We start from the raw sequence: 16,033 nt of genomic DNA on the forward strand, positions 1-16,033 counted from the left end.
CAGGGGGACCATATGGGATGTCGGAATTTGAACCACTGACTGTCCTGGATCGGCTGTGTGCAAGGCAAACGCCCTACCACTGTGCTATCTCTCCGCCCTGATTGAGTTTCAGTCTACAATGTACAACACCCTTCACCAGTGCACATTTCCTGCCACCAATGTCCCCAGTTTCCTTCCTGTTCTCCCCCATTGCCTGCCTCTGGGGACATCTCTCTCTCACTCCCTCTCTCTCTCTTTCCCTCCCTCTCAGTCCCTTTAGACACTGTGATTTGCACTATTGTTACTGAAGGGCTACCATGCTTATCACTTTATCTCCCTTTAGTACCCACTTCTTGTTCAAAGAGATCAGTCCCACTATCATTGTCATAGCGGTCCCTTATCTGAAAATCCTCATCTTTGAGCCATTGTACCCTCCACTAAACGCCTCCACTTCATCTTCAAATGACACCAAATGAACATGCTTTAACCTTGTTTTCTCCCCATCCATTCAACTATGGCTGCCAAACCTTTTTCTTAAAGGAGCCTTCTAAATCTCACAACTCAGTGTTAGCATTTTTATTTCAAGGAACCTAAAAATGCTAAGAACCCTCCTCACTTTCATTCTGGCTTGCATACTCACCGCCTTGGGAGCTCTTTGTTCTTGTGCAGATTTGAGTGTCTCTGTCTTATCATTTCCTCTGATCTGAAGGACTTCCTCTGCACTTTTGCAAAAGCGTCTCAGTGCTGTGGTCCCAAGTGTCCAGTCTGCCTTTCTGCTAGAATTACATCTTAAATGAAGCTCCCATTCCATTTTAGCTTTTCCTTCCTTTTAGTTCTCTGAAGGATGTCACTCAATTTTCCTTTTCGTGGTAGCAATTTTATCTCTCGTGAATCAAATCTGCCTATTGAATATTTTTCTCTCTGTTTCTATTGTTTAAGCAAGTTTCATAGGACAGCATCATTTTATTGGGTTCACTTACATATCTCCAGCATCTGTTTCTTTGGTTTCTATTGGCCTTGCAAATTCAAAACCAATGTAAAATGACTGTTCTCAAGCCTAGAGCTGTTGCACTCTGTCATTTCAGTGTCTGTTTCTATTGATTAATGCTTTTTTTATTTTCTGGTTTTAGATACTTCTATCTTACTATTTTATTAATTTTTTTGGAAGGGGCCATATCCTGCAGCACTCAGGGGTTACTTCTGGTTCTGTGCTCAGAAATTACTCCTGGCAGGCTTGGGAGACCATATGGGATGCAGAGGATCAAACCTGGTTCCGTCCCAGGTTGGCCAAGTGCAAGGCAAAGGCCTTCCCCATTGTGCTATTGCTCCAGCCCCATTTAATTAATTAAAGTATGTATTTATTTTGGGGGCCATACCCAGCAGTGCTCAGGGGTTCCTCCTGACTCTGCACTTAGAAATCGCTTCAGGCAGGCTCTGGGGACCATATGGGATGCTGGGAATAGAACCCGGGTCCATCCTGCGTCGGTTGCATGCAAGGCAAAAATTGCCACTCTTCTTTCTATCTCTCTGGCCCCTTTCCCTATTTTTTTAAATGGGGTTTTCATTGGCTAGTGGGACTGTCCCAGAGTTTAGTGGACATGAAAACCCTTGACTTCTACTTTTGCCAGACAGCTCTGTCACTTGCTCATGGGAAGGGTCCTTTAGAGAGCTGAGTGTCACTCAACTTTCTGGGGAAGGTCATTCTTTCTGCTTCCTCTTCTGGACCATCTTCTAACTGACCTTTGGGTTGCTGGGGTAGAAGCGACCTACCTAGGCCGAACTGGAAAGTCACCTGGGAGCACGGCTTCTGGGAACTGTCTAGAATCCTGATAGATCCTTGTTGGTCTCTCCCTTGGTTGCCGTTTGTGATGCTGGGGATTAACTGAACCTGGGTCAGCTGTGTGCAAGCCAAGAACCCGCTGACTGAATTATCTCTCGGCCCAAATTTGGTCCTTATCTATTTCTTCTATAGTTCTGACCCTCTCTTCTACTGCAAGAAGTTATTAAATTAAATTTAGGACCACCTCAAAGAGCTTCTTTTTTTGTGGGCACATATTTATTTTACTCTGAGCCTGGAGCCACCGAAAGAAAAGATCCTTTTCCTTCATTTTGGCAATGCAGTCTCTTCCTCGGGGGATGAGTCTCAGAGTGGCAGGACCAGGATGTGGTTCCTGCCTACCAGGCGGGATGTCAAGGAGACAGGGAGGAAACATGGGCTTAAGTTTCTTGAGCAAATATCAATCTGTCCCTCATCCCCTTATGGTCGTTACTGTGGCCTCCTGCAGAAATGACTACTCGGCCTGGGCAGGAAGTAGCTGAACTGGGCAGCCCAGCCAGGAATACAGGCTATAGCTCTGATCCTATGATTTCTCTCTCTGTATGCGTCCCCTCTTCTCTCTCTCTCTCCTCTCTTCCTTCTCTTCTCTTTCTTTCCCTTTCTTATTGTGGGTGTACCTATTTAAGACCCTAGACCCACCCATTTCGGGGAGGGGTCTTGGAAACCGGATAGTAGGTGTAACCTTACCTGCTAGACCCTCCCATTCCTGGGAGGGGTCGGGGAAAAGGTAGATAAGGCTTGGACCAAGGGAATTCGGGCTTTTTGCCCTTTTGGCTTTTTGCACCCTTTTGGCTCTTTGCCCTTTCTGCGCTGCTGTGCGCTCTGGCTTTTGGGTTTCTGTGTTCTGGTCTTTGACCAGCATGGAGCCCAAAGGGAAGATGGCTGAAAGGAGTTTAGATGCAGGGCCAAGAATAACTAGTGCTTAAAAGGTTATGAGATAGGCCACACACATGTGGTGATTAGGGCCTGAATAAAGATGATTCTTCCTGAAGCCTGCCTGTGAGTGAGTCTTGATTACGCCGATTACCTGGGCCTGGAATCCGCCAGCTGGATGGGGATGAAGCCACGTGGTTGGGGCCTAAGCACAAAGGCCTCCATCCATCGCCATCCAGCACCATCGTTAATTATTTGATTCAACACTTATCTCTTTCTTTCTATGTTTCTCTTTCTTCTCTCTCTCTTTCTCTCTCTCTCTTTGGTTTTGGATCACACCCAGCAGTGATCAGGGGTTACTCCTGGCTCTATGCTCAGAAATCGCTCCTGGCAGGCTCGGGGGACCATATGGGATGCCGGGATTCGAACTACTGTCCTTCTGCGTCCAAGGCAAACACCCTACCTCAGAGCTATCTCTCCAGCCCTCTTCCTTTCTTTCTGTCTTTCTTGCCTTTCCTTCTCTCTTCCTCTCTTACCTCTCCTCTTTTTCTCTTTCTCTCTTTTTTCTCTCTTCTCTCTCCTGTCTCTTTCTTGCTTTTCCTCTCTCTCCCTCTTTATCTCTCCTCTTTCTCTTTCTGTCTCTCTTTCTTATCTCTTTCTCTTGTTCTCTCTCCTGTCTCTTTCTTGCTTTTCCTCTTTCTCCCTCTATCTATCCTCTTTTCTTTCTGTCTCTCTTTCTCTCTCTTCCTTCTCTCTTTCTCTTTTCTCTCTCTTATCTTTATCCCTCTCTTATCTCCCCTCTAATTTCTTCTCCCTCCCTCTTACCTCTCTTCTCTTTTTCTCTCTTTCTCTTCTCTCTCCTCTCTGTCTCTTTCTTGCTTGTCCTCTCTTTCCCTCTTTATCTCCCCTTTCTCTTTCTGTCTCTCTTCCTTCTCTCTTCTCTCTTTTTCTCTCTTTCTCTCTCTTCCTTCTCTTTCCCTCTCTTATCTCCCCTCTAATTTCTTCTCTCCTTCTTGCTTCTCTTCTCTCTTTCTGTCTTTTTTCTCTCTTTCTCTTTTCTCTCCTCTCTCTTTCTTGCTTGTCCTCTTTCCCTCTTTATCTCTCCTCTTTATGTCTCTCTCTTCCTTCTCTCTTATCTTTCTGTCTTTTTATCTCTTTCTCTCTTCCTTCTCTTTTTCCCTCTCTTATCTCCCCTCTAATTCCTTCTCTCCCTCTTATTGCTCTTCTTTCTTTCTCTGTCTCTTTCTCTCTTCCTTCTCTCTCTTCCTCTCATCTCTCTCTCTCTCTCTCTCTCTCTCTCTCTCTCCCTCTCTCTCCCTCCTTCCTTCCCTCCCCCTATCCCCCTTGGAGCTTCCTGAGCCCAAGTTTGGATGCATGACTTTGGACACAGGCTGAGCACTTGGCTGACAAGCTCACTGGCAGGGCTCCCCTGGCCACAGACTTGCATCTGGCCAGGTCCACTTGTTGGCCCAGGAGAAGCGATAAACACCAAGGCCCTCTCTGCCAGATCATCACTATCTCCAGCCTCTGCAAGTTCTGGACTCAGAGCCTGGAGCAGGTCCATGGCTTTCTGTTTTCATTGGCCACAGACCCGACAAAATGCCAGACACTCTCCACGCCTAACAACCGTCACACACCACAGCCTCGACTGCCAGGCTGAACTGCACCCAGACTGGACCTGGCTGGCGTCTCTTGGGGAATGTGGGGGTTGTAAGCACAGATCGCCTTAAGAACTGGCGGAATCTTGTTTAGTTTTGTATTTTTTGTTTTGAGGCTTGAGAACTCCTGGCTCTGCTCTCAGAAACCACACTGGCAGGCTCGGGGACCCCATGGGATGCCAGGGGTAGAACCTGGGTAGGCTGCATGCAAGGCAGTGGAATACCCACTGTGCTATGTGTCCAGGCCTTGGCAGGATCTTTGAAGGCATTGCTGTGGTGAGGGAAGACAGGTTCCCAATGAGGCCAGAGTAATGGTACTGTGGTAGGGTGTTTGCCTTGCACACAGCTGACCTAGGATGGATCTAGGTTCGATTACCGGCATCTCATATGGTCCCCTGAGCCTGCCAGGAATGATTTCTGAGCACAGAGCCAGGATGAACCCTTGAGAGCCATCGAGTGTGACCCATCAAAACAAACAAAAAAAGAAAAAAGAGAAAAGAAAGGTTCCCAATGTCCCCCTTCGTGATAGAAGCCCAATGTTTCTCTACCCAGGTAGAGAGGCGGTGAAGCCCCAGAAATGACCAGCGCCTAGATTTCGCTCACCTGCTGTCCTGAGGCCCTAGAATCCCTAAACTGTGTCATTACTGTTTCTGAGAAGCATCTGGGCTCTCCCAGACCCATTTTCTAGATTGGTTTTTCCCAAAGTGGGTGCCACCATCCTAGGGACAGGTGCTGGAATAATTGAGGGAGGTTTAACAGCATCCTTGGACGTAATCGGGGTGTTTTCTCTTTATTCACTCAAAGAAGATAGTTTTTCGGAGGTGGTGCTGAGTAATATTCTTTTTGTCTGAAAGGGGAAGGATGTTTTCCCCCCCGAAAAATGGGCCAGCTCAGCTCGGAACCTGCTTTAGTCTTGCTGGGAGAGCCTGGGCCCTCTCTGGGCTGTGGGGTTGGTGTTGTTTATCTATGGACTACAAGCGTGTGCGTGTGTGTGAGCCTAAATGTGTGTGGATATATGCACAAATGTACATGTGTGTGAAAATGGGCATACATGTGGGTATATGTGTGAAAATATATGTGTGTGTTCGTTCATGCATGTTCTCACGAGCCTGCAGTGGCCCCTTGCTGCCTGCTTCGGTGAAGCGCTGCTGACTGGGCTGTCCGTGTTTCCCACGGTCCCCCACGGTTATGCGTGCTCGGCGGATGGTGCTCAGCACATACCCACTCAGACTGGGTCTAAAAAGCCGTGTCTGCAGATCCGGCCATCCTGGTGTCAGCAAGAGAATTAGTTTGCCGTGTCTCAACGGGCTCCATTTCGGAGAGGGAAAAAAACCCGCTTTGTTGTGAGGATGAAGTCATGTGTTTGGTGTGGGGAACCTGCGCCCTCTGCTTGCTCAGCCCTGAGGCTCAGGGCCTTTGTCCAGACCTGTCTCTGTGCAAAAGGATTCTCGTGGGGAGCCTCCCCAGGGCTCTGCTGCCTCCTCCTTCCCCAGACCTGGGCTCACAAAAGATTCATCCGGGCAGTGCTTAGTGCATCTATTTCATTTATTTTGCTTTAGGGCCACACCCGGCAATGCACAGGGCTTGCTCCTGGTTCTGTGCTCAGGAATCATTCCTGGCCGTGCTCAGGGGATCCTATGCAGTGCCTGGCATTGAACCCGGTAGATTGCATGCAAGGCAAATTACCTCCCCACTGTGCTATTGCTCCAGTTTCATTTAATGCATCTCATCTGGGTCTCACTTGGCAGTGCTCCTAGGGTCTGTGCTCAGGAGTGACCTCCCTGGTGGTGCCGGGGCTAGAACTAGGGTCTGTGGGTGCAAGGCAAGTGCACTGGGTAGGTGGGGCCTAGAGTTATGCTGGTGGCATGACTTGCTTTGCCACTGTCTCTAGAGCTGTCCTGGTCAGCGCACTGGGGTCTGAGGAGTGACTCTCAGGTCAGTGCTCACCTGGAACTGTCCCTCCTTTACTGGCTGCTGAGCCCAAGCACTAATATCTAAGCATTAGGAAGCTCAGAGCAAGGGCATCTGGAGAAAGAAATCTGATTTGGACTTTTTAACTGTTTAACAAAACAAAGCTTAAAAAAAAAAGTGGGGGGCCGGCGAGGTGGCGCTAGAGGTAAGGTGTCTGCCTTGCAAGCGCTAGCCAAGGAAAGGACCACAGTTGGATCCCCCGGCGTCCCATATGGTCCCCCCAAGCCAGGGGCAATTTCTGAGCGCGTAGCCAGGAGTAACCCCTGAGCATCTAACGGGTGTGGCCCGAAAAACCAAAAAAAAAAAAAAAAAAAAGTGGGACGGAGAGATAGCATGGAGGTAAAGCATTTGCCTTGCATGCAGAAGGGCGGTGGTTCCAATCCCGGCATCCCATATAGTCCCCCGAGCCTGCCAGGAGTGATTTCTGAGCGTGGAGCCAGGAGTAATCCCTGAGCTCTGCCAGGTGTGACCCAAAAGCCAAAAAAAAAAAAAAAAAAGTGGGGCCAGAGTGATAGAGCAGCAAGTAAGGCACTTGCCTTCACCTAGCCAATCGAGTTCGATCCCCAGCATCCCTTAGGGTCCTCTGAGCCTGCCAGGGATAATTTCTGAGCACAGAGCCAGGAGTAACTCCTGAGAACCACCAGGTTTGGCCCCAAAAACAAACAAACAAACAACTCTGTTTCTCAAGTCACTGTAGCCCAGCTCAGCTCCAGGATTCATTTTCTCTTTCTTCCTATGCAAAAAGCACTTTTTTTTTTTCTTTCTTTCTCTCCCAACTTCTGAAAAATGACTCTTTCCCTCCTTGTGCAAACAAAGAACAATTTAAATCTCATTAAAAAAAAAAGATTAAACAGAATCCTTCATTGTTGAGGGGTACCTACGAAGGAGGAGGAGAGTGAATTTCCATGCAACAGCTGAACTAACAGCTTTTTTTTTTTTTTTTTTTTTTTTTTGGTTTTTGGGCCACACCCGGTGACGCTCAGGGGTTACTCCTGGCTATGCGCTCAGAAGTCGCTCCTGGCTTGGGGGACCATATGGGACGCCGGGGGATCGAACCGCGGTCCATCCTAGGCTAGCGCAGGTAAGGCAGGCACCTTACCTTTAGCGCCACCGCCCGGCCCCGAACTAACAGCTTTCGATCTTGAGATTTCTCAAACCTCAAATCCAGGCGGACCTCTGAAAAGGTGGGAGTCAGGCTGAGTCCAAGGGCAGCCGAGCTGATGGGGGTGGTGGTAGTGGTGCTGGTGGGGGTGGGGGTCCCGGGACAGCTCTGGGGGCAAGCTGATCCCTGGGGGAGAGAGATTTAAATCCCACTGGGTGGACATTTGGGGGGATGCGGAGGGAGGCGGGGTTCCACCAGAGGCAGGACTGGGGCGTGGGCACCCAGTATAAAGACCCACCATGAGGCAGATCTTGAGGCTCCATCAGAAAGAGTGGGGTGTCCTCCATGGTAGGGTCAGAGGAGACTGCTGAATTTTGTGGAGGACCGAAGGGGCTGGTGACCTGGGTCCCTCTGCAGGGTCTTCTGGGAAAGGCTGGTCCCTCTTCCCCCTTGAGTTCTAACCCTCAAGGGAGGGTTAGAAGAGGGGTGAACCACCCCTCCCTGGACAGTCTGAAACCCCTGCATGTCCTCTCTGGGTGTCTGCACCCTGAGTCTGGTTTTCTTTCAGTGGGACCCCAGTTGGTGCCCCTAACGAGTACTTTTGGGTTTCTGAAACTCTGCAACTCTTTTTTGTTGTTGTTTTTGGGCCACACCCAGTGGTGCTCAGGGCTGACTCCTGGCTCTGCACTCAAGGGATCACTCTTGGCAGTGCTCAGGGGACCACGTGGGGTGCCGGGGATCCAACTCTGTGCCAGCTGTGTGCTAGGCAAGAGCCTTAACTGTCTGTGCTAGCTCTGGCCCCAGGTGGCTCTTTTTTGCCCAGTGGCTGGAGACTGGAATTTTCTTTCCTGGACTCAGTGATATCCAGACCAGTCCTTAATACTCACCCCCAGTTCCCAGGTACCAAAGCCGGCTGGATCCAAGAGCCAGAAGACTGTGGGGGTGCGCCTTCTTCACTGTTCCTATCTCTGCCCCCCTTTTCCCTGCGTTCGCTCCTTCTGGCTCATCCCCAAGTTTCTGGTCTCTGCACGCCTGGCAAACTCAGCTCGTTAAGGGTTTCTCGGTGGGTTTGAGGGTGCCCAGACAGAGCACCCCTGACTGCTCTGGATCCGGGTTCCCATGATGTCATCTCTGGCCCGGGGAGGGGTGTGGGGAGTGGGTGCTGCGAATCCCAACCTGCCTGGTGCCTGCTTAGAGCTTTATCACTTGCTTCAGCTCAGCAGACTCTCCTACCCCCGACCCCGCCTTGTACACACGGAGCCCCCCAATTTCCCATGTCCACGTCTTCCTGGACTGAGCTGTGAGATGGTGATGGTGAGACCTGCATATCCTGAACTACAATACTTCCAGTTAAGGGTCGCTGGACCTGGCGGAATAGAGAAAGGCAAGTCCACACTATGACAGTGGCAAATGCCCACTGGGTGGCAATCGAGTGGCTCCCCCATGCTGGCACCTGCCCTGGATGTTTCTGTCCCATCCACTTGTCTCCAGAAATGGGGTGGTACATTGATTTGAGCTGGTGTGGACACTGCCTCCAGGAAGAAGCCCTAGGTCTTCCCTGAGAGGGACTAAGTAAAGCACTGCCCAGTCAGAAGGAAGTTTCTGGACACACTTGGCCTTGGATGTAGTGGTATCTGGGGAGGGGGCTACAGGTGGTCCCCCCCACTTTTGGAGCCGTGTGTGGTATAAACAGCTCCTTAGAGAGACATTAAGAGTCAAGAGCGCCTGGTGGATAAAGAAATTGGAAAATATGGGGCCAGAGTGATAGCACAGAGAGGAGGGCGTTTGCCTTGCACGCTCTGATCTGGGTTCAATCCCCGACATCCCATAGAGTCTCCTGAGCCTGCCAGGAATGATCCCTCAGTACAGAGCCAGGAGTAACCCCTGAGCACTACCATTGTGCACCCCCCCATCCCATCCCCAAAGAAAATACATTGAAAAATGAGAATTTGAAGCACACACAAACATAGTCAAGGCTCTGAGAAGTTCTGCAGCAAAGGCCACTGTTGAATCCTGGAAGGGGGTCGGGCACATGGGGGGGGCATGTTTTTTGTTTTTTTTTTTTGGTTTTTGGGCCACACCCTGTGACGCTCAGGGGTTACTCCTGGCTATGCGCTCAGAAGTTGCTCCTGGCTTCTTGGGGGACCATATGGGACGCCGGGGGATCGAACCGCGGTCCGTCCTAGGCTAGTGCAGGCAAGGCAGGCACCTTACCTCCAGCGCCACCGCCCGGCCCGGAGGGGGGGGGGCATGTTTAAGGTGCAGGCTTTGCCGGGGGGAGTCCAGGCTCCCCTCTGAGTACCATGAACTACTGGGGGAACCTCCTAGTTTTCCTGGGGGGCAGCCCCTGAGCACTGCTGGGCATGGCCCAACGTTCATCCCCACAGAGAGAAAAAATGGAGGAGCCCAGGAAGCTGCTGAGTGGGCCTCGGGGGACTCAAGGAGGGGCCAGGGCTGGGAGTAGGTTCTCAGGGGACACTTGGGGCCCTTGATGGGCTCCAGAAAACTTTCCTACTTACCCCATTTCCCTGACAGATGGAGGGAGCAGTTGCCTCCAATCCAATGGCATGCCCACGTGACTGCTCTTTTGGAGTTTCCAGACCATGCAAAATGCCTGCTATGGTTTTGGGGTCTTCTCCAGGGCTGGTTGGGACCTGGGCTCCTCGTGAGGCCTTAGGGTTCCAAGCTTGGACCAGGTGATGCTGGATCCAACTCACAACCCTGGGTGTGTGAGCCATGTGTTCGGCCATCTGGGCTGCTTCTCCTGCACCCCGAAAAGTTTCTTCATGACCCAAACATAAAGCTCGGCTGTGACAAGACTCTCATCATAGACTCTGGTCCCCATGTCAGGTCTGAGTCAGGGGGACAGTGAGAGGTGTAGGTGTCTGTGAGACCCTGCAAAAGGACTTCCTTACAATTCACACATGCTCACCCACACACTTACCGACACACTCACAGATAACAAGCACATACGAACACACATAGGCACTCACACTCACCACACAATAGCCACACACACGCATTACTTGCATACACACAAACACACACACCCAGATGCACGTATACTCACACTCAACTCATACATACAAATTCTCACACACAAGCACACGCTCACATACTAACTCAAACACACAGTCTCATTCATACACACACACAAGCACACACACACGCATGTTCTCACGTCCCCACGGCCTTTCTAGAGAGAGGAAGCCACCTCTCTCTGGAAGGATGGACAGTGAGACTAAGCAGCAGTCTTTGCTTTATTGACCTCGTTTCTTAGACAAAGACTCGTCTTTCGGCCTGTGGCAGAGTCTCTCCAAGAACCAAATATTTACACTCGAGACTGGCTGGAGAAATATTTACTGACTTTGGGGGTTCTAGCCTGGACCTGCTGATACATTCGTGGTCAGTCGGGTTTCCCTCTCAGAGTGAAGCCGGCCTCACTCTGGCCTCATGATGCCATTACCTGGAACCCCAGTTTAAGCTGTTTCCTTTTCTTTTCTTTTCTTTTCTTTTTTATGTTTTTGAGTCACACTAAGTGACCCTCAGGGGTTACTCCTGGCTATGCACTCAGAAATCACTCCTGGCTTGGAGAACCATATGAAATGCTGGAGGATTGAACCGTGATCCGTCCCAGGCCAGCACAGGCAAGGCAGATGCCTAATGGCTTGCTCCACCACTCTGGCCCCTGCAGAGCAGTTTTCAATTGGTAAAGACAGAGCAAGAATTCCAAAGAAATCTGAGGCTGGCTAGAAACCACAGTTTCAAAGGAAGGATGCATTTCCTTCTCAGTTTTATTTAACAAAGTAAATTGAGCTCTTGGGGCTGGAGTGACAGCACAGCAGAGTGGGAGTTTGCTTTTGTACGTGGCCAACCCAGGTTCGATCACTGGCATCCCAGATGATCCCCCAAGCCTGCCAGGAGTAATTTCTGATTGCAAAGCCAGAAGTAAGCCCTGATTGCTGCTGAGTGTATCTGGGAGCAGGCCTGAAAAGAAAACAAAATAAACATAGAAAAGAAATTGAGTTTCTGTTATCTGCAGTCCTGTTCCTGCGAGGGTATTTTTGCCTATGATGATCCAGTCTTCCCACAGTGCCAGCTTCCCTCCCCCATGTCTGTTTCCCCAGCTCTGGTGCTCCCCCAACAGTGCTCAACTCCGTCCCTGTAAACCTGCACTCATAGCCTGCCCTGGAATCTGCAGCCATTTATGACTCCTGCATTGGGAGCCTGACCAGTTTCTTGGGCTATTTTCTTCGTAATCTGGAAAGCCCCTGCTTTCTATACAGATGGCACGACCTTCCAGGGTCTTATATGAATGCTCAGTGATTTCTTATTTGTTGGTTGGTTGAAAATGGGCCATTCCTGGCGACGCTCAGGGATTATTCCTGGCTCTGCACTCAGGAATCTCTCCTAGCGGTGCTCAGGAAACCATCTGGGATGCTGGGAACCGAACCCAGGTTAACTGCATGCAAGGCAAGTACCCTCCCCACTGTGCTGTGGACCAGAACATCTTAAACTTTTTCCACTCATGCCTGGACACCCCCCACCACATCGTGTCCCATATGGTCCAGGGCCATAGTTGACGAGATGCGAGCTCTAATCCAGAGTGTCTCAGTGTCTTTTCCTCAACCTGCCCCATCCTTTGGCTCTTGTTTCTTTCCAATAGTTCCCCACTAGCCTACTGACTGCCACCCCCTCACTGATGCAATTTATACCTGTAAATCTCCTTGAAGCCTCTTGAAAACCCCCTACCCCATTGGAAATGCTACTGGAGCAATCACATCCCATTCACATCTCAGGTCTGACTTTTCTCTGCCAACTCACCTTCCAAGGCACAATCCCTCGAAAGGGATCCGAGCTGCGCCAAGTGGGACTGAAATACTGATCATTTTTCTTTCTTTCTTTTTTTCAAAGATCTCTGTTGTGTCATCTCAGGACTCCTTCGACTCCCTCCTCAGCCCAGAGCTCAGGCTTCTCCACCTCGACTTCAGAAATACCAGCCTCCCTTGTGGAAAGGGAGTGGGGCGGGTGTGTGGCCGACTGGAGACACCCGGGCATTTCTGGTTTGCATTAGACCATCATGGCTTCTTGTGCTGAAGGTTCTGGAAAGCTGGCTCCGCACCCCCCGGTGCCGGGCAAGTTCCCCAAGATGACGTTGTTGGGCTGAGAAATCCCTGGAAAGAATCGTGTGGCTCAAGTGAGGTTTGTGTGGATCCCTTGCTTGAAAGCAGGCGTAAAATATATAATTACCCTTGAAAAGGAGCACGACTAATTCACTGGTAAATATTTGTTGTAGCAAAGAATGAACCCCAGGACTCAGCAGCTGACTGTGTCCCCCAGATGCTGATAAAGGCCATGAGTTTTGTGGCTGTTGGTTCACTGGGGTCCTAAGTCAGTAGCTACTTCTAAATGTTGTTATTGCTGTTTGTCTTGGGTCCACACAGGCAGAGCTGTGCTCAGAGCTTCCTACTGGCTCTGTGCTCAGGGGCCACTTCTAGGGGGGGGCTATGGGGAGAGCTGGGGATTGAACCCATATGTTCAGGGCAAGTTCCTTACCCTGGTTCTCTCCAATATACATACATGTATATGCATATATAGAGATATAGATATAGATATAGATTTTGGGGCCATACCTGGTGATGCTCAGGGGTTACTCCTGGCTATGCACTCAGAAATTGCTCCTGGTTTCGAGGACCATATGGGATGCCAGGGAATTAAACCGTGATCCATCCTAGGTTAGCATGTGCAAGGCAAACACCCTACCGCTGCGCCGTTGCTCTGGCCCCTAGTTAAAAAAGAAATAATTGCCATAGTAAAGACTTGCATTCAGTTCATCCCCTCTGCCAATAATTAAGGGGAGGTGAGGATGATCTCTTAGACTCCTAGTGTAGAGTTTGAGTTAACACCCAAGTCGGCGCTGAGAATCAAAGACCACCTCCGATAATGCAAGATGCAAAAGGGAGCTTGTTCAGCTAGCCGAGATCCGAGTCTCATCCAAACAGGGGAGTCTTGACAAGGACCCCGAGTCAAATCTTCCAAGCTATTTATCTAGGGCAGGGGTGGCGAACAAGTTTGACACAAAGAGCCAAAATTTTAAACTGTGAGAGTCAGAGAGCCACCCCACGCAGTGACCTGCCAAAACAGACAAAACACTCACACAAAAGCATACAATTTTAACAATAATCTATTAAACACATATTGCGTTTTGCCATTTTGAGTGAGGGTCAAAATCCTGTTCGTCACCCCTGATCTAAGGCTTCAACAACTCAAGCATTTCATTGGTTAATACAAGCAGTTTATCCTTCACCAAGTGGTCCTCATACTATGGCCAGCAGGCCACATATTATATTTGTTCCCATTTTGTTTCTTCACTTCCAAATAAGATATATGCAGTGTACTTAGTAATTTGTTCATGATTTTTGTTCTTACTATAGTCTGACCCTCCAATGGTCTGAGGGACAGTGAACTGGCCTCCTGTTTAAAAAGTTTGAGGACCACTGAATATGATTGGCCTATTTCTATTTGCACACAAATTGCATCATGTCTTAGGATTGAGGTCCCAACTCATCACTGACTCAACTTTGTGTCAAGGGGTCCTTATCTAGTGGAACATTTGAACCCACCTAGATCCTCTATTTCAGCAGAACAGGGGGGTCTTGCCCTTTAAAGGGGACGTTTTGCGGTTTTATCTTTGGGCTAACACCCTCTGCCTATTGGAAAGTTGTAGACTAGAAAAATGTTTCACAATGGCTTTACTGAGGGCTTGGGACCACCTTGGTCCTAGGCCCAGGGGGCTTTGGTTCTCACACTGGGAAGGGAATGAACTCTCCGAAGCTCTGGGCACTGTCCAGAAGTCTCACTTTGTTAGTGTTGGCTGTTCATGGATCAGCCTGGTACCCGGGGCTGCACTCTCTTGCTTGGAGGGGCTCTCCCTTTTTCCAACTCTCCCCTCTTCTCTCTAGAAAGTTTCCCAAACCCAGTTGGGCATTTTCCTGCCAGAGGTAGGTCTTGAATTGAGTAGAAATTTGTTTTCTCTCTGGGGGACTCATCATTCTCTCACTTTCTGTGGGTTTCAAGCCTTCCACTGAGGTTCTGGGGTTCCCCCCACACCCCCTTCTTTTCTGTGTAGACTTAAGAACAAAGAGAACCTCGTATTTCTCTGGCACCTCGAGGTGGGACGCCTCAGCCTATTTGCCTCATCTACACTCTGTAATCAGTGGGACCCCTGGGTTCTGGGGAGCAGTCTTTCAGGGCCTGAAATACCTTTGAGTATTTTGTTCTAGAAGGTTGTGTCCCCAACGAGGAGCTAGCTGTGCTCTTTCAAATCAACCCCCACCATCACGCGCCTCGTCTAGACTTATTATCTTGCCTCCTTGTTTATCCAAGAGGCTCGAGGAAATGTTCAGGCAAATACAGAACAAGGGAGGCTGGGAAGTGCTTCTGGAGAAAGTCCAGAAGGGCCTTGCAGAGTTAGGCCCACTCAGGGGACCCAGAGGCTTCCAGGAAAGACAGATCTGTGTGTTCTACCCCGACCCAAGGCATCTTTTGCCTCAATAAACGAAACCACCAGGAAGAAAGATAAAAGGAAAAATGGTGAGTCCAGGAGAAACAATTCAGCATGTAAGGCATTTTCTTGCCTTGAACCTGGCTGGCCCTGGGTTTGATCCCTGGCACGACATAAGATCCCCCAAGTCCTGCCAGGAAATGAATCTTGAGTGCAGAGCCAAGGGCAACCCCGAGCACAGCTGGACGTGACCCAAACAAGCAAAATAAAACAAAAGAAGACATTTCGAAGACATTTTGATATTTTCTTTGTTGTTGTTTTGGGGCCATACCCAGCAGTGCTCAGGGGTTACTCCTGGCTCTGTGATCAGGAATCACTCCTCATGGGCTTAGGGGCCATACGGGATGCCAGGGATCAAATCCAGGTCAGCTGCGTGCAAAGCAAGCACCCTATCAGCAGTGCTATGCATTGGTGGTCCTTTATTGTTTATTTGTTTGTCTTTAGACTTGCCCAAGGCTGTCTCCATTTTGTCCTCCTGGGCCTCAGTCTCTAAGATCTGAGTTAATTCAGGAAATCCTTTGGCCCCAGTGTGTCTGCCTGGTTTGCTAATGTACGGTGATTTATAAGCACCGTATTTATCACAGTGCTTTCAGAGTGAGGATTATTTTAAGCATGCTCACCAAATCCATTACCTGTGAAAGACCGTGCCTTCGACAGCCACTGGGATAGGGCCCAGAACTTTCTCCACTCCAAATGCTGGGCATCAATCTTTGAAGCTCAGACCTCAGTGATGGTTTCTCACCATGGAGGGAGGTTCATGGGGAACCTCAAATGGTCCCTCGATGTCCTTCTGTGTCCTTCTCTACCATCGAAACCCTTTTTCACTTTTCTGACCTCAGGAGAAGAGAACAGAGCAAGTGAAACAATTTACTGGGAGGCAGGGAACAATCTCAGTCACTGGAAATTTCTGTAGAAAGTTGGGTCCAGGCAAGGAGCGAACCCAGGTTTTGAGCATCACCTGCAGCTGTTCTGACACTGAAGTGCTTCTCATTCAATCACCACCTCAGTGGCCTTCTTTGAAGCCAGGGAGACAATAGTGGCAAGTGACC

The sequence above is a fragment of the Suncus etruscus genome, chromosome 12, assembly GCF_024139225.1.
Source record: "Suncus etruscus isolate mSunEtr1 chromosome 12, mSunEtr1.pri.cur, whole genome shotgun sequence".
NCBI classification, from domain to species: Eukaryota; Metazoa; Chordata; class Mammalia; order Eulipotyphla; family Soricidae; genus Suncus; species Suncus etruscus.